This window comes from Pyrus communis, chromosome 8 (genome assembly GCF_041283825.1).
Source record: "Pyrus communis isolate YQ-2024b chromosome 8, ASM4128382v1, whole genome shotgun sequence".
NCBI lineage: Eukaryota > Viridiplantae > Streptophyta > Magnoliopsida > Rosales > Rosaceae > Pyrus > Pyrus communis.
In genome coordinates, this window is record NC_142572.1 from 20,439,354 (window position 1) to 20,454,910 (window position 15,557).

At 40.6% G+C, this 15,557-nt stretch overlaps 1 pseudogene; it reads left to right on the top strand.

The window, feature by feature from the left end:
• The first annotated feature begins 1,016 nt into the window (after positions 1-1,016).
• On the top strand, positions 1,017-14,912 carry LOC137718096 (aspartyl protease family protein At5g10770-like; annotated as a pseudogene).
• Positions 14,913-15,557: the final 645 nt, after the last annotated feature.

A 15,557-nucleotide genomic window follows, 5' to 3' on the forward strand; every position in this document is an offset into this window, starting at 1 on the left:
AGTCAACTCGATCCACTCCCTAGTCAAAACTAAAACATTTGTTAACTTCTATTAATTTTGGAAATTGTTTAGAGTTAAAGCTCTATATCCCTTTTTTGTATTTTTCTTTTGTTTTCGAGAAGGGTCAAATTTATGTCTTCCTTCCTATTTTTCTTGTATTTTTATTTTTTCTTTCATGAGAGTCAGATTTATTTCTTCCTCCCCCCCCTCCTTCCATTCTTTCATATTTTATTATTAGAGTAGGTTTTATGTCCCTGTATTTCTTTAAAGAAATGTTGATCACATTAACAGCATATCGATCCAAAATTAACGGGATATCAAAATAGTGAAAATAATCATTAAACATAGAAATTTTGTAACAATACCGTAGATTGTTTAAGTGTTAATACTTCTGCGTGCTGATGTGGATGACACTTTCTTAAAGTACTCCCAAAGTGAGTAAATATATTCGTAATTAAGTTCAGACTTTTCTTGTTGCATTCAACAATTGTAAAAAATCTTAATCATGGTAGAATAAGTGGACGACTCATGGATGCCCTTATATGTGGAAGTTGGAACTACGCGTGAGGATATCCCAAAGAAAATTCATATATGTGATCAATGCACTTTGGAAATTTGACATTGACTTTGGTTATATGCAAAATTTCCAAGTGCACTGAGATAACTAGTGCACTACTACTGTGTACACTGGCTTGTCCATTGCCGTTGTGATTAACTCTCATCATTTCATGTATATTATTGTATCTAGAACATTTTATTTGCGAAATTACAATATAAAAATTATCTGTAAAATATCTGTTAAATTAGAATACCTTTTAATAATTTATATGTTTTAAACAAATTGACAGTTTTGTACAATTCGGAGGTGTATTACATATGGAGTTTAATGGACTTTGCTTAATTCTCAAATTCGATATCTTTTAAGGTTTGACAAAAAAATATATAAATTGTGGGACCATGATTTTCTAAGGTCGGAGTAAGGCTGATCCGAATATCGCTACCTTGAAAGTCCCATCATGGACTCACCAGCTCTGTGGACCAGACAAAGCAGTGGTGCCACCTTTACCATGTTCTGGGGCAATAAGCCAAGCCCGAGCAACTCTGCTGGAACGACCATGCTTGTTCTGCAAGGTACGCGATCTAATCCACATATGGACACAATCAAATCCTTATAAGTCTTAGAGTCCTTGCAAACCTAGGAATTGGCGTGCACCACAAGTAATCACAACTACAATATCTACTTCTAGATATCCTCTAGGATTCTCTTGACTTAGAACGAGGATTCTATCCTTAAAAAGTCTCTCTCCCTTGCCCATCAGTGTCACATCCTGGCCTAGGTCCCCGAGCTCGACTCCGCCGTAGCACGATATTGTCCGCTTTGGGCCCCGACCACGTCATCACGGTTTTATTTATGGGAACTCACATGAAAACTTCCCAGTGGGTCACCCATCTTGGGATTGCTCTCGCGCGAACTCGATTAACTTTGGAGTTTCTACAGAACCTGAAGCCAGTAAGCTCCCAAAGGGCCTTGTGCTAGGTAGAGATGGGAAAAAACATATAATGCTTACATGATCCTCATCCCTGGGCGATGTGGGATCTTACAATAGTCACATCCCGGCTTGGGCCCCCACCACATCCCAGGCTCGACTCCACCTGGCACGATATTGTCCGCTTTGGGCCCCGACCACGCCCTCAAGGTTTTGTTTCTGGGAACTCATGCTAGCAGAACTTCTCATAAACAAAATCGTGAGGGCGTGGTCGGGGCCCAAAGCGGACAATATCGTGCTACGGTGGAGTCGAGCCTGGGATATGGTGGGGGCCCAGGCCGGCATGTGACAATTTGGTATCAGAGCTAATCCCTGGTCGAAATTGTGTCGACGAGGACGTCGGGCCCCTAAGGAAGATGGATTTTTAGATCTCATATCGCTGAGGGAAGTGGATCATCTATGCCTTATATGTACATGCCCACCTCCATATAGCATAAGGCCTTTTGGGAGCTCACTGGCTTCAAGTTTCATAAGAACTCCGAAGTTAAGCGAGAAAAGGGCCAGAGCATTCCGAGGATGGGTGACCCACTGGGAAGTTCTGTTTGCGTGAGTTCCCAGAAACAAAACTATGAGGGCGTGGTGGGGCCCAAAGCGGACAATATCGTGTTACAGTGGAGTCGAGCTCGGGATATGGTGGGGGCCCAAGCTGGGATATGACAATTTGGTATCAGAGTCAATCCTTGGCAGGAAGTGTGCTGATAAGGACGTCGAGCCCCTAAGGGGGTGGATTATAAGATCCTACATCGCCCAAGGGAAAGAATCCTTTATGCCTTATATGTACATGCCCACCTCCTATAGCACGAGGCTTTTTGGGAGCTCACTGGCTTCGGGTTCTATCGGAACTCCAAAGTTAAGCGAGTAGAGCGTGAGAGCAATCCTATGATGGGTGACCCATTGGGAAGTTCTCGTGTGAGTTCCCAGAAACAAAACCGTGAAGGCGTGGTCAGGGTCCAAAGCAGACAATATCGTGCTACGATAGAGTCGAGCCCAGGATATGGTAGGGGCCCGGATCGGGATGTGACTACGGAATGTGAGGGTGTGGTGGGGCCCAAAGCGGACAATATCGTGCTACGGTGGAGTCGAGCTCGAGATGTGGTGGGGGCCTAAGCCGGGATGTGACAATTTGGTATCAGAGTCAATCCTTGGCAAGAAGTGTGCTAATAAGGACGTCTAGCCCCTAAGGGAGGTGGATTATAAGATCCTACATCACTCAGGGGAGATAATCCTCTATGCCTTATATGTACATGCCCACCTCTTATAGCACGAGGCTTTTTGGGAGCTCACTGACTTCGGGTTCCATCGGAACTCCAAAGTTAAGTGAGTAGAACGTGAGAGCAATCCTATGATGGGTGACCTGTTGGGAAGTTCTTGTGTGAATTCCCAGAAACAAAACCGTGAAGGTGTGGTCAGGGCCTAAAGTGGACAATATCATGCTACGATAGAGTCGAGCCCGGGATATGGTAAGGGCCCGGGTCGGGATGTGATTACGGAACTCGAAGCCAGTGAGCTCCAAAAAGGCCTCATGGTAGGTAGAGATGAGAATATAAATATAAAGCTTACAGGATCCTCACCCCTAGGCGATGTGGGATCTTACAATCCACCCCACTTAGGGGCTCGATGTCCTCGTCGGCACACTTCCGGCCATGGATTGGCTCTGATACCAAATTGTCACATCCCGACCCGGGCTCGACCACATCATAGGCCTGCTCCGCCGTAGCGCAATATTGTCCATTTTGGGCCCTGACCACGCCTTCACGATTTTGTTTCTAGAAACTCACATGAGAACTTCCCAGTGGGTCACCCATCCTGCAATTGCTCTCGCGCCAATTCACTTAACTTCGGAGTTCATTAAGCGAGTAGCGTAGATTTGGTTCCGACATAAACTTTAAAGGAGTCAACAAATTAAAGTCACCATGTATGAATAAAGACTTATTGTAACTTTTAAAAAGTCTATGACAATCTTATGGTATTCAATTATAACTTTTTATGGCAAGTGACCATGTACCACAGTGGTGGAAATGTGTTGACCCATTGCATGACGACGTGGGTTCAAACATTATCAATGGCTAATCTAACAAAATCTATCGTTTGACAAAACAAAAAAAAAATTAGACTTTTTAGCCAAAACAGTCCCTGAGATTTGCATAACACATCACTTTGGTCCCTGAGATTGAAAATCAATACAAATGGTCCCTGAGATTGTCCACCATCCATTATTTTGGTCATTCCGTTAAAAACTCTGTTAAGTGGACAATTTTTAAAGCTTCGTAACTCAATCGTTTCTTAACCAAATTCGACCCATAATATATCAAAATAAAGATAGGAAAGTGTAAAATAATTTTATAGCTAGCCTGAAAGGTGACTGGCCCGCGGGAAAACTGGAAAACTCGCCGGAAACTGGGTAAATTTTAAACATTCATAACTTCTTCAATACTCAACGAAATCGAGTGATTCAAAAACAAAAATCATACTGCTCAACAAGACAAAGAGAATGGTACCTTTTAGATGGATAAATTACCATGGTTTGGCCGGAAAACGGCTCGAAAGTGGATGTCTTGGTCTCAAGTTAGCCACTTTCAAGCCCTTTTCTGGTCAAACCACAGCGAATTAGCCATTGAAAAGGATACCATTCTCTTCATCTCATTGAGAAGTATGATTTTGATTTTTGAATCACTTGATTTTGTTAAGTATTGAAGAAGTTATGAACGTTGAAAGTTTACCCAGTTTCCAGCAAGTTTTCCAGTTTTTCCGCGGACCATTCACCTTTCAGGCTATTTTCCGGCCATTTACAGCAACCATTAGGCTTCTAAATAGGTATAATCTTGTTCTACACTTTCCTATCTTCATTTTGATATAGTATGGGTCAAATTTGGTTAAGAAACGATTGAGTTACGAAGCTTTAAAAATTGCTCAAATTTCCAGCCAAGAGCTCTGAGACACTTAATAGAGTTGTTAACGGAAGAACCAAAATAATGAATGGTGGACAATCTCAGGGACCAAAGTGATGTATTATGCAAATCTTAGTGACTATTTTGACTAAAAAGCCAAAAAATTATAACTTTTTGTGAGTTTGCAAAAGTTTAGGTGTATTCTATTTTATTTTATTTAATCGTAATTAAGAAAATAAATGTTTTTCTTCAATCACATTGGATGAACTCGAGTAATGTTCTTTTATATATATATATATATATATATATATATATATATATATATATATATATTCCTTTGAGGGAATGCAAGGAAATTACCGAATTAATGTTAAGGCCGAGTGGGCCTTGATGAAAAAGAAAACAAAGGGTTAGAGTGTACCGAACGTGTTGAGGACGATGGTGGGTAAGTAAGTACCACTTGATCAATCTATCGTAAGAGAAAAACTTGTGTGGGGCTTGGCTTATCACTGGACTTTGCTAAGTAGTACTACAAGCCACCAAAAAATCGCCACGTAACAAGTCTTAAATGTAATTTTTTTTTTCCCATTCTTTTATATTTAGGATTCTCATAATTATATTTCTCACTAATTAATATACATCAATCTAATGGATATTTTTTTTGTTTTCTTTCTTTTTTTTTTTTTTTTAAAAAATGGACAATTAATGGCAAGATACGATTATCCATCCCAAATATTCCCTCCAATTTATGTTGCGGGACTCTTTCACTTTCTTCTCTCTCCCACTTCTTTGTCTCTTCGACTTTTTTCTCTCACTGTTCTTCAGAAAAAATTATGTACCCTAAACAAAATCACTTTCTCCAACTTTTGTCATGGAAATCAATCAATAATCTTTAAGTTTTTTCGTTATTTATACAATCCTTGATTTGATCATGTGAACTTGACATGAATAACCCATATATATAGGTGTATTAGGGTTAGCCTAATTTTTTATTTGTTTTCGTTAACATGTTAATCTAATATTTGGGCTCAAATGTTAATCAATGTTATGGTTAATATGTTAATACGAATTACCCACATATTTATACAATAGTTTTTTCCATTCTTTACTATGAGTATTTTATTAATGTGGTAGTCATTTTTTTTTTCTTTAATTGGTAGGTTGCTGTTAAGACAATGAAGTTTTAAGATGTAAAAATTAGAATGGTGGTGAATTTTGACAGTGAAGCCTTTCAAGTACGCAATGCTTATGCTATGAGGAAAGGGTTCAGTCTTCGTAAAGAGCATATTCGAAGAGATAAATCAAATAATATTACACAATGAGATTGTTTGGGAAGTTAAAGAAGGCGGGCATGCCCTGCAACATAAACTGGAGGGAATATTTGGGCAAAGAGGGGGGCGGGCGGGGGGGGGGGGGGGGGGGGTGAACAAAATATAAGCCATTAAATTGATGCATGTTCATTAGTTTATGAGAATTTTAAATATAAAAGAATGAGAAAAAAATTATATTTAAGACTTGTCACGTGGTGATTTTTGAGTGGATTGTAGTGCCACTTATCAAAGTCCAATGGCATGCCAAGCTCCACACAAGTTTTTCTCCTATCATAATCAAAAAATTAAACAGAGAGGAAATTATGTAAATTAACCCAAGATCCGCAGTAAATTGCCATCCCTGTCTTCCAGTCAGTATATAAGGAAGAGACCGTATGCTTGCATTCACGAAGTAGCATACTAATTTTGGGGTTCTTATAACTAATATCCATGGCAACTCACATTTCTAGATGCTAATATTCCTTAGGTTTTGTACTGGTTTCTCTGCATTTCTATGCCTAATTCTCTGTTCGTTGGCTGAAGGAGAAAACAAAACCCATCTTCACACTGTTGAAGTGAAATCTCTTCTACCAGCTGCAACCTGCATTCCCTCCACCAAAGGTCAATCCCATATAACTTAATTAAATTTCAAACCCTTTATATATTGTGCATACATACGTGTCTCTTTACAAGGACGAAGCTAGAAATTTCTTTTAGAGGGGACAACCCGAAGAACAACTAAGAAAACTTTATTATAGTATGGCTTACACCCAATACGGTAACATGGATGACTTCAAATGATGAGGTATCACCATTCCAATGTTACAAAAAATTTAATGTAGTAGTGGAAAGTGGCAAAGTGATGAGAAAAAATATTAATACATGGTAGGCGAGAGAGGGGTTTTTCGGTTTGAATGACAGAACAAGAATACTTTTGCTTATATAATATTTTGTATGGAGTATATGTATTATGAATGTATGTTAGATATTAGATGCATAAATTTTATTTAAAAATAACGCGTGTGTATTATATAAATGTAGTCTGCAACTTAACAAACGAATTATTCGAGTGGGGGCATCTGCCCCAATGAGCCTTCAGTAGCTCCATCCATGTCTCTCTACCTATCCATATATTTATCCATGCATGCATGTTGTCTCTTCAATCTTAATGCATCGTACTATGCTTGATTTTACACCTGCATTGTGGAGCCAAAAATAATCACAATGTGACACGTGAATCTTTGGATGAAAAGGACAAGAATACCCTTGAGGCACATCGGGATTCCTACGTGTGAGCAGCGGGCAATCATCCCTCAACCAAGTCAAAAGTGCCCAAAATAGGTAACAATTCAAAACCTATTTTATCCATCCTCATCAAATCCTTTCCACAAGGTAACTCCCAAATCTTTCCCTTTTTATTATACTAATTAGCTAATCAATTATGCAATTATTCTATTAATTGGCTAATTAATTGGTTAATTATTCAATTATGCCCAATTAAACACAAATCAAGAACCTAGCCTACAAAGAGAGCCAAGTGGCCGGTCCTCTCTCACCCAATGAGGCCGCCCACACCCTTATTAAAGCCCTCTCATTCTCTCCAAAACCCAATTCCAATTCTCTTGTTAAACTCTCTAAATTCTCCAAACACTTTTCTCTCAAAATTCTAACCTTAGCATCGGAAGTTCTTCGGCTAAAGCCCCCCCTTCATCGTGGGCGTGTGAGACACTTGGCCTTGACCTAAGGTGTTATTTGTTTTGTAGGTATAATTTTGTTCAAGATCATGGAGGAAGAAATTTGCATCCACATGCATTCATGGAGTAATTGGAATAGTACATGTAAAATTGACACACACACACACATATGTGTGTGTGTGTGTGTAGAAGAGTAAAATTGACATATTTGTTTATATATTCTCAGGTGAGCTCGTATATAATGGTAAGACTCAGTTCTATTAGAGATTACGAGTAACTATGTCAATTTTGTATGTTTAAATAGCATATTAAACATATGAATCATGTCCATACAATATTATTGGTCACAAGAGAAACTTGGCTTCACACCTCACACCTCCCACCTCACATTTCTACATATACTTATCCCATCACGTGACTATTTCATTTATTTAAAACTTATTTATTGCTTAAGGATATATATATATATATATGAATATATATGAATATATAACTAAACTCCTGTATGCAAAAAAAGCAATTAAACATTACGCAATGAACAGACATGATACAATTAGTTAACTAAATTCGACAATGTACTCAACAGAAACATGAAATCATAAGATATAAAAACTTTTTTTTCTTTTTCTTTTGGTGGTAAACCAATTAATATATCCACAAACCATGCATGTTCTTTGGTTATTCATGACCACTTAAGCAGGTACAACAAAGACGGTCTTCTGGGTCACAGAGAAGCCAAATAGAGTTTTGAGTGCAGAAGATTTAAACTCAATATTGATGCATGGTGCCGTCATTTACGAAATAATGCAAAGAGTATAGAGACTAGATAGATGAATGTTTCACAAACGCCACCCGTTATAAGCAAATGTTACGCACTAAAGACATAAATAAAGGGGTGTGTTATCCACACACCCCTGTTTACTTCTCACACACCTTCTTAATTTTTGACATTCGGACCAAATGAATTGAAAAATATCAAATGACAGAAATTGATGAGAGGTGTATGAGAAGTAAAAAGAGAGGTGTAGATATCACACACCTAAATAAATTGGGTTTTCATATTCAATGAAAAGGGACCTTAAGAAAATGTTACCTTGTTGAAGTATTTCCGCTCATAAGCGTGTTTTTTTTTTTTTTTTTTTTTTTTCCCTTTTGAAAAATGCTTTTGTTAAAAAAGTTTGTAGAAATTGTTATATTACAATTCAAAGTAATTCCTCAAAAAGAACTTTGTGTAACTAATTGTGAATCATCTATTTGAATTCAGGTGATGAGAGCAAGGAGTCATCATCTTCATCGGTACCAAAAGTGGTACACAAGCACGGACCATGTTCTCGAATCAACAAGAACAAATCCAAAACTCCAACTCATGCCCAAATCCTCAACCAGGACCAAGCCCGAGTCGACTCAATCCACTCCCGTTCAACACCAAGAAATCACTATCTACAGCCACTGTTGGCAAACTCCGTCCATCCGCCGCCACCACCATCCCGGCCCAGTCCGGAATAGTAGTGGGATCGGGCAATTACATTGTCAATGTAGGCCTGCGCTCCCCCAAGAAGCAGCTCTCCCTCATTTTCGACCCCGCAACCTCCGCCTCATACATCAACGTCTCCTGCAATTCTGTCATTTGTTCCCAGCTGAGGTCAGCCACAGGATACACCCCCCGCTGCTCCATCACCTCCACCTGCATCTACACCATTCAGTACGGAGACCGGTCCTACTCCGTCGGATATTTCTGGATAGAGCGGCTGAGCCTGCCGTCGACGGATGTTTTTAACGGGTTTTTGTTCGGGTGCGGCCAGAGAAACAAGGGCCACTTCGGTGAAACCGTCGGTTTGCTCGGTCTGGGCCGGAATAAAATCTCCTTCGTCGAGCAATCCGCCTTGAAATACAAACGGTTCTTCTCCTACTGCCTTCCCTCCACATCAAGCGGCACCGGATACCTCAGTTTCTATTGACAGTGACTGACAGTGACAGTATGGAAGGGAATATTGCACGTGAAAAGGAATGTTGTATATTCCTTGACAGCTAGACACCACATGGTTTGCTGCTTACTTTTCTCTAGTTGCTGCATCATGGACAGCAAGCACAACACACTGTATTGCAGTTGTTTATTGCATGCGTATGTGTGCATGCGTGTATGTAAAAATGTGTATAAAACACTGCTGCCGTTGCAGCAGTTTAATAAGAAATAACAACAAGTTGAAACCAAAAACGTCAAGATGGTATCAGAGCAGGAACCATAGGGTCCTGCCTCTGTTGTTTATCCTTCTAGCATGTTCTTCTTCCTCTATTCATCATTTGTTGTGATGGCAGAAGATATCTCATCTAGTTCTGAGGCTACAAGTTCCTCAACCCTAACACCAGCCAACATGATACATGGGGAGAGCAACCCACGACTGTGCTCCGTGTTGTTGAATGAGTTCAACTACTTGCCATGGTCACGAGCTATATCTCTTGCCCTAGGAGGAAGATCGAAACTAGGGTACGTAAATGGAACCATCAAGCCTCCAGATTCTTCCTCAGCTAACTTTGATGCATGGCACTCAAATGACCAGCTTGTTATGTCCTGGATACTTAACTCGATGGAGCCCAAGTTGTCCGAGATCTTCAGCTACTCAGATTCTTCACACATCTTATGGGAATCGATCAAGGAAATGTACGGCAGTCAACACAATGATGCCCGTGTGTTTGAACTGAAGAAAAGCCTCGCTGGACTTAAGCAAGGTAATCAAACTTTCATTCAGCATCTTGGAAGCATGAAATCTATGTGGAATGAACTTGATCTATACCGTCCACACACCACTGAATCCGCTGCACTCTTGAAAATGGCTGATGAAGATAAAGTGTTCCAACTATTGGCAAGCTTGGGAGTTGAGTATGAAGACTTGCGTAGCCACTTACTAATGACTCCTGAGCTACCATCGTTCGTCAACGTGTGTCATGCAGTCCAAAGAGAGGAAACTCGAAGGAAAGTGATGCATGTTGAGCCTCGGTCTAGCCCAGAAGCTAGGGCTTTCACAAGTAACCACAACTTCATTAGTGAAAGGTTTTTTAATGGAAAGAAAACAGACTGGAAATGCACATACTGCAACACCAAGGGGCACGTACGGGAAAAATGCTGGATTTTACACCCTGAGTTAAAACCTAAGTTTAACAAGGAAGGAAAAATGATCAGGGATGGGAAAGGGTTTACGCCTAAAGCTTTCCAATCTAAAGAGATGTCAAACTTCACCTCAAGCCCTTTCTCCCTGATCAATGAGTTTGCCGCCTTTCTCCAAAAGAAGAGTGATATCGCTGAGGGTAACAATGTCACCACGGAAAATTCCACAGAAATGCTTGGAAAATTTGCTGGTTTTTTGGCAAATTCAAACACCACTACATCCGGCAATATCCCAGGTATCATTTGTGCACTTTCCACGGCTCTCAATCTCACACACGATTTTTGGATTGTAGACTCAGGTGCCACTGACCATATAACCAACAACCAAGCTTGTCTACATGAGTTTCAAAAATTACCTAATCCTACTCATGTGTCTGTAGCGAATGGGAAAGGGGAACCAGTCCTAGGAAAAGGAAAAATTAAATTGATGGGGAGTGATGTAGAGTCTACGGCACTATATGTACCCTCATTTCCATTTCAGCTCCTGTCCATAGGAAACATCACACATACTTTGAACTGTCTTGCTATTTTTTCTCCTCACACAATTGTGTTTCAGGATCGAGTCACTCAGAAGAAGATTGGTGAGGGTTTTTTCTTAAATGGTCTGTACTACATCTCAAAGGAGTTCAATCAAATTAAGGAACCCATTGCCACCCTAAGCCATGTACAGAAGCATCAACTTTGGCACCAACGCCTCGCTCATCCCTCCGAACCAGTAATGTCTAAATTATTTCCAAATTATTGTACCAACACACATGAGTGTGAGATCTGTCAAATGTCAAAAGCCACTAGGCTACCTTTTGTACCCTCTAAATCTAGAACCAGTAAACTCTTTGAAGTTGTACACTCAGATATTTGGGGACCTACCCGTGTTGAGTCATTTGATGGGTACAAGTATTTTGTTACATTCATAGATGACTACTCTAGGGTTACCTGGTTATATCTCTTAAAGTCTAAAAGTGAATTTTTTTACAGCTTTTCAAGACTTTCATAAGCTAATAACCAACCAATTCTCCTAAAAAATATATACCTTACGGTCAGATAATGGCACCGAGTATACCTCCAATAATCTGTCAAACTATTTGAGCAGTCATGGTATCTTGCATCAAACTAGTTGTGTGGGTACACCACAACAAAATGGTGTTGCCGAACGCAAGAATAGGGATTTATTGGAGAAAACTAGGTCTCTTATGTTTCAGATGCAAGTTCCCAAGAGATTCTGGTCCCAAGCACTCCTCACTGCAGCCTATATCATTAACAGACTTCCCACTCGTGTCCTGAATTCCAAATCACCTTTTGAAGTTATGAAGGGAAGAACTGCTGATTTAACTCATTTCAGGATTTTTGGATGCACTTGTTATGTTCACGTTCAAGCAAATCATCGTGATAAACTCGAACCTCGAGCTATCAAGTGTGTGTTTATGGGGTACTCGAGTTCTCAAAAGGGATACAAATGTTATAACCCACACACTGGGAAGCTGGTTGTTTCTAGGGATGTACGGTTTGATGAACTCGTTCCTTTCTTCAACAATCACTCCCCAAATAGTTCTCAGGGGGAGAGTCTAATGGATATTTTTCCACTACCAACTCTTGCTGAAATCCATACAGACACCCCCCCATACCACCCTATAAGTGATTCCCCAGTTGATGAGATGGTCAGTGAAGATATACCTCGTGCCCCAGCACCAGTTGTTGCCACACAACCAATTGTAGCAGCATCAAAAAGGAACCCAACTCGCGATCGCAATCCTCCCCTACGGCTGCAAGAGTACATCACTTACAGTGTAAGGCATCCCATTTCTGAAGCTCTTACTTATCACAAACTGTCAGCATCTCATGCATCCTTCCTGAGTCAGGTGACAAATAATGTTGAGCCTAAAAACTTTCAAGAAGCAGTATGTATGCCTGTGTGGAGAGAAGCCATGCATAATGAGCTCAAAGCACTGAACGAAAATCAAACCTGGAGTGTGGTAGACCTTCCCAAAGGGAAGAAAGCCGTAGGGAGTAGATGGATTTACAAGACCAAATTCAATTCCAATGGTACCATTGAAAGACAAAAGGCACGATTGGTTGTACGGGGGTTCACTCAAACCTACGGTATTGATTACAAGGAGACTTTTGCTCCCGTCGCCAAAATGAACACAGTAAGGGTGTTGTTATCAGTAGTAGTCAACCACGACTGGCCCTTGTTTCAAATGGATGTTAAAAACGCATTTCTTCACGGTGAGCTTCAAGAAGAGGTGTACATGAAGCTACCTCCAGGACACCCTCAAGAACAAGAACCTACCAAAGTCTGCAAGCTTCATAATCCTATATATGGACTTAAACAGTCTCCTCGAGCTTGGTACGCCAAACTGAGCTCCGTTATTGAAGTGGCAGGGTTCAAAAGGAGTCATGTTGACTCCTCTCTCTTTGTTCGAAGTGGTGTCCAAGGGAAGCTCATAGTTCTTATATATGTTGACGACCTTATCATCACGGGGGACAACATGGATGAACTCGAGGCTCTTAAAAGGTCGCTTCATCAACAGTTTGCCATTAAAGACTTGGGAACCTTGAAATATTTTCTGGGAATTGAGATGGCTACCTCTTCCAAGGGTTTATTCTTGAATCAAAGGAGGTATGTTCTTGACCTTCTTAAAGAAGCACATATGGTCAACTGCAAACCTGCTCGCACCCCACTTGCTAGCAAACTTCAATTGGATGCTCCAGGTAAACCCCTATCAAATCCTAATGTGTATCAACGCATGGTTGGGAAACTCATTTACCTCACTATCACAAGGCCTGATATTGCTTACTCCGTTAGCTTTATCAGTCAGTTTATGCATTCTCCTACATTGGTTCATTGGGAAATTGTCAAGAGAATCCTCCGATATCTCAAGGGTTCGATCGGTAGAGGCATACTCATGCAGAAAAATGAGTCTAATAACATTCTGGCCTATACCGATGCTAACTGGGCTGGTAATTCCCTTGATCGAAAATCCACCACAGGTTTTTGTACCTTTGTAGGTGGAAACCTTGTCACCTGGAAAAGTAAAAAACAAACAGTGGTTGCACGGTCCAGTGCTGAAGCTGAATATCGGGCCATGGCAGCAACAGCTTCTGAACTCATCTGGTTGAAGAGTCTCCTTCTTGATCTTGGCTTCACCAGCACGGAACCCATGTCCTTATTCTGTGACAACCAGGCTGCAATGCATATTGCATCCAATTCTGTCTTCCATGAACGAACTAAACACATTGAAGTTGACTGCCACTTCATCCGCACTCAAGTTCAATCCAAAGTCATCGAAACTGTGTACACTAGAAGTCATGATCAACTTGCGGACCTTTTCACGAAAGCTCTCGATTTTACACAGTTTCAACGGTTATTGTTCAAGCTTGGATCAATCAACCCCCTTGATCCAGCTTGAGGGGGAGTATTGACATTGACTGACAGTGACAGTATGGAAGGGAATATTGCACGTGAAAAGGAATGTTGTATATTCCTTGACAGCTAGACACCACATGGTTTGCTGCTTACTTTTCTCTAGTTGCTGCATCATGGACAGCAAGCACAACACACTGTATTGCAGTTGTTTATTGCATGCGTATGTGTGCATGCGTGTATGTAAAAATGTGTATAAAACACTGTTGCCGTTGCAGCAGTTTAATAAGAAATAACAACAAGTTGAAACCAAAAACGTCAAGAGTTTCGGCAAAGGAAGCGAATCTTACAAGGCCGTGGAATTCACGCCCCTCGCCGACATTTCTTAAAGCGGGTCGTTTTACGGCATCGACGTCGTCGGGATCAACGTTGGCGGGAAAACATTACCTATTTCCCGTACAATTTTTTCCTCCTCGTGGACGATTATAAATTCCGGGACAGTGATTACGGGCCTGCCGGCGACGGTGTACACGGCACTGCGGGACGCGTTTTCGGCAGGGGATGAAGAGCTACGTGTCGGCTCCGGCGCTTTCTATTCTCGACACTTGCTACGACTTCAGCAACGTTGAAACGGTGACGTATCCGAAGATTGCGTTTGCATTCGAGGGCGAGATGACGTTGGATTTGGACGTAACGGGGATATTGTACTGGGCGAGTGTCGATCAAGTTTGCCTGGCGTGTGCCGGGAACAGCGACGACAACGACCTTGGGATATTTGGGAACGTTCAGCAGAAGAGGCTGCAGGTGGTGTATGATGCGGGTGGTCGTAAAATCGGATTTTCCCCTGCAGGATGCCCCTGAGCCTGAGGGCTTATGTGATTAGTTTGCTTAATTAGGTTGGCTAAAAAGTTTGATTAAGCCAGCAGCAGCAACATATAGCAAATTTTAGAGTAATGTTACACTTATCACCTAGTTGTTCCATCTTCGTAATAGAGGTAGGACCCGTCATGCATGTGGTTTCCATTTCTATTAGAAAAGTGGTACACATGATGATACAAATAGACGGCACAAATTATACAGTGACAATTGGTTTGTGTGTAATAGGTAAAAAAGAATTCAGGTACGCAAGCAGCAACTTATATAGAAATAAGAAATAAAAGCAAGTAGTTTCTGTCGTTGCGAGACTATAATTTTTCTATATCCAGTCTCACTCAATAAGTTGGAATAATGCAAAATCAAGCCATGAAACAATAATTATTTTGTGTGTGAAAAAGTAGGGGACTTGCATCAATAAAAATTTGGGTTCACTTAGTGTGATATTACCATAATTCTAATAAGTTTGGATGACGATTAAAGATTTTCAAGAAATTCCAAAATGATGGAATTTAAAATGAATAAAATTTATTTTTAAGAATTTGTGAATTTTCATTTTTGGCTAATCTAAACAGATAAGGGAATTCAAATACATAATTTAATGTGTATATATGAGATATAATAGTAAGGAAATGTACTAACAGAGGCGGTTGGTGGTGGTGGTGGCGTCAACTGTGGTGGCAATGACGATGGTGGGTGGTGGCGGCAATAAAGACGATGA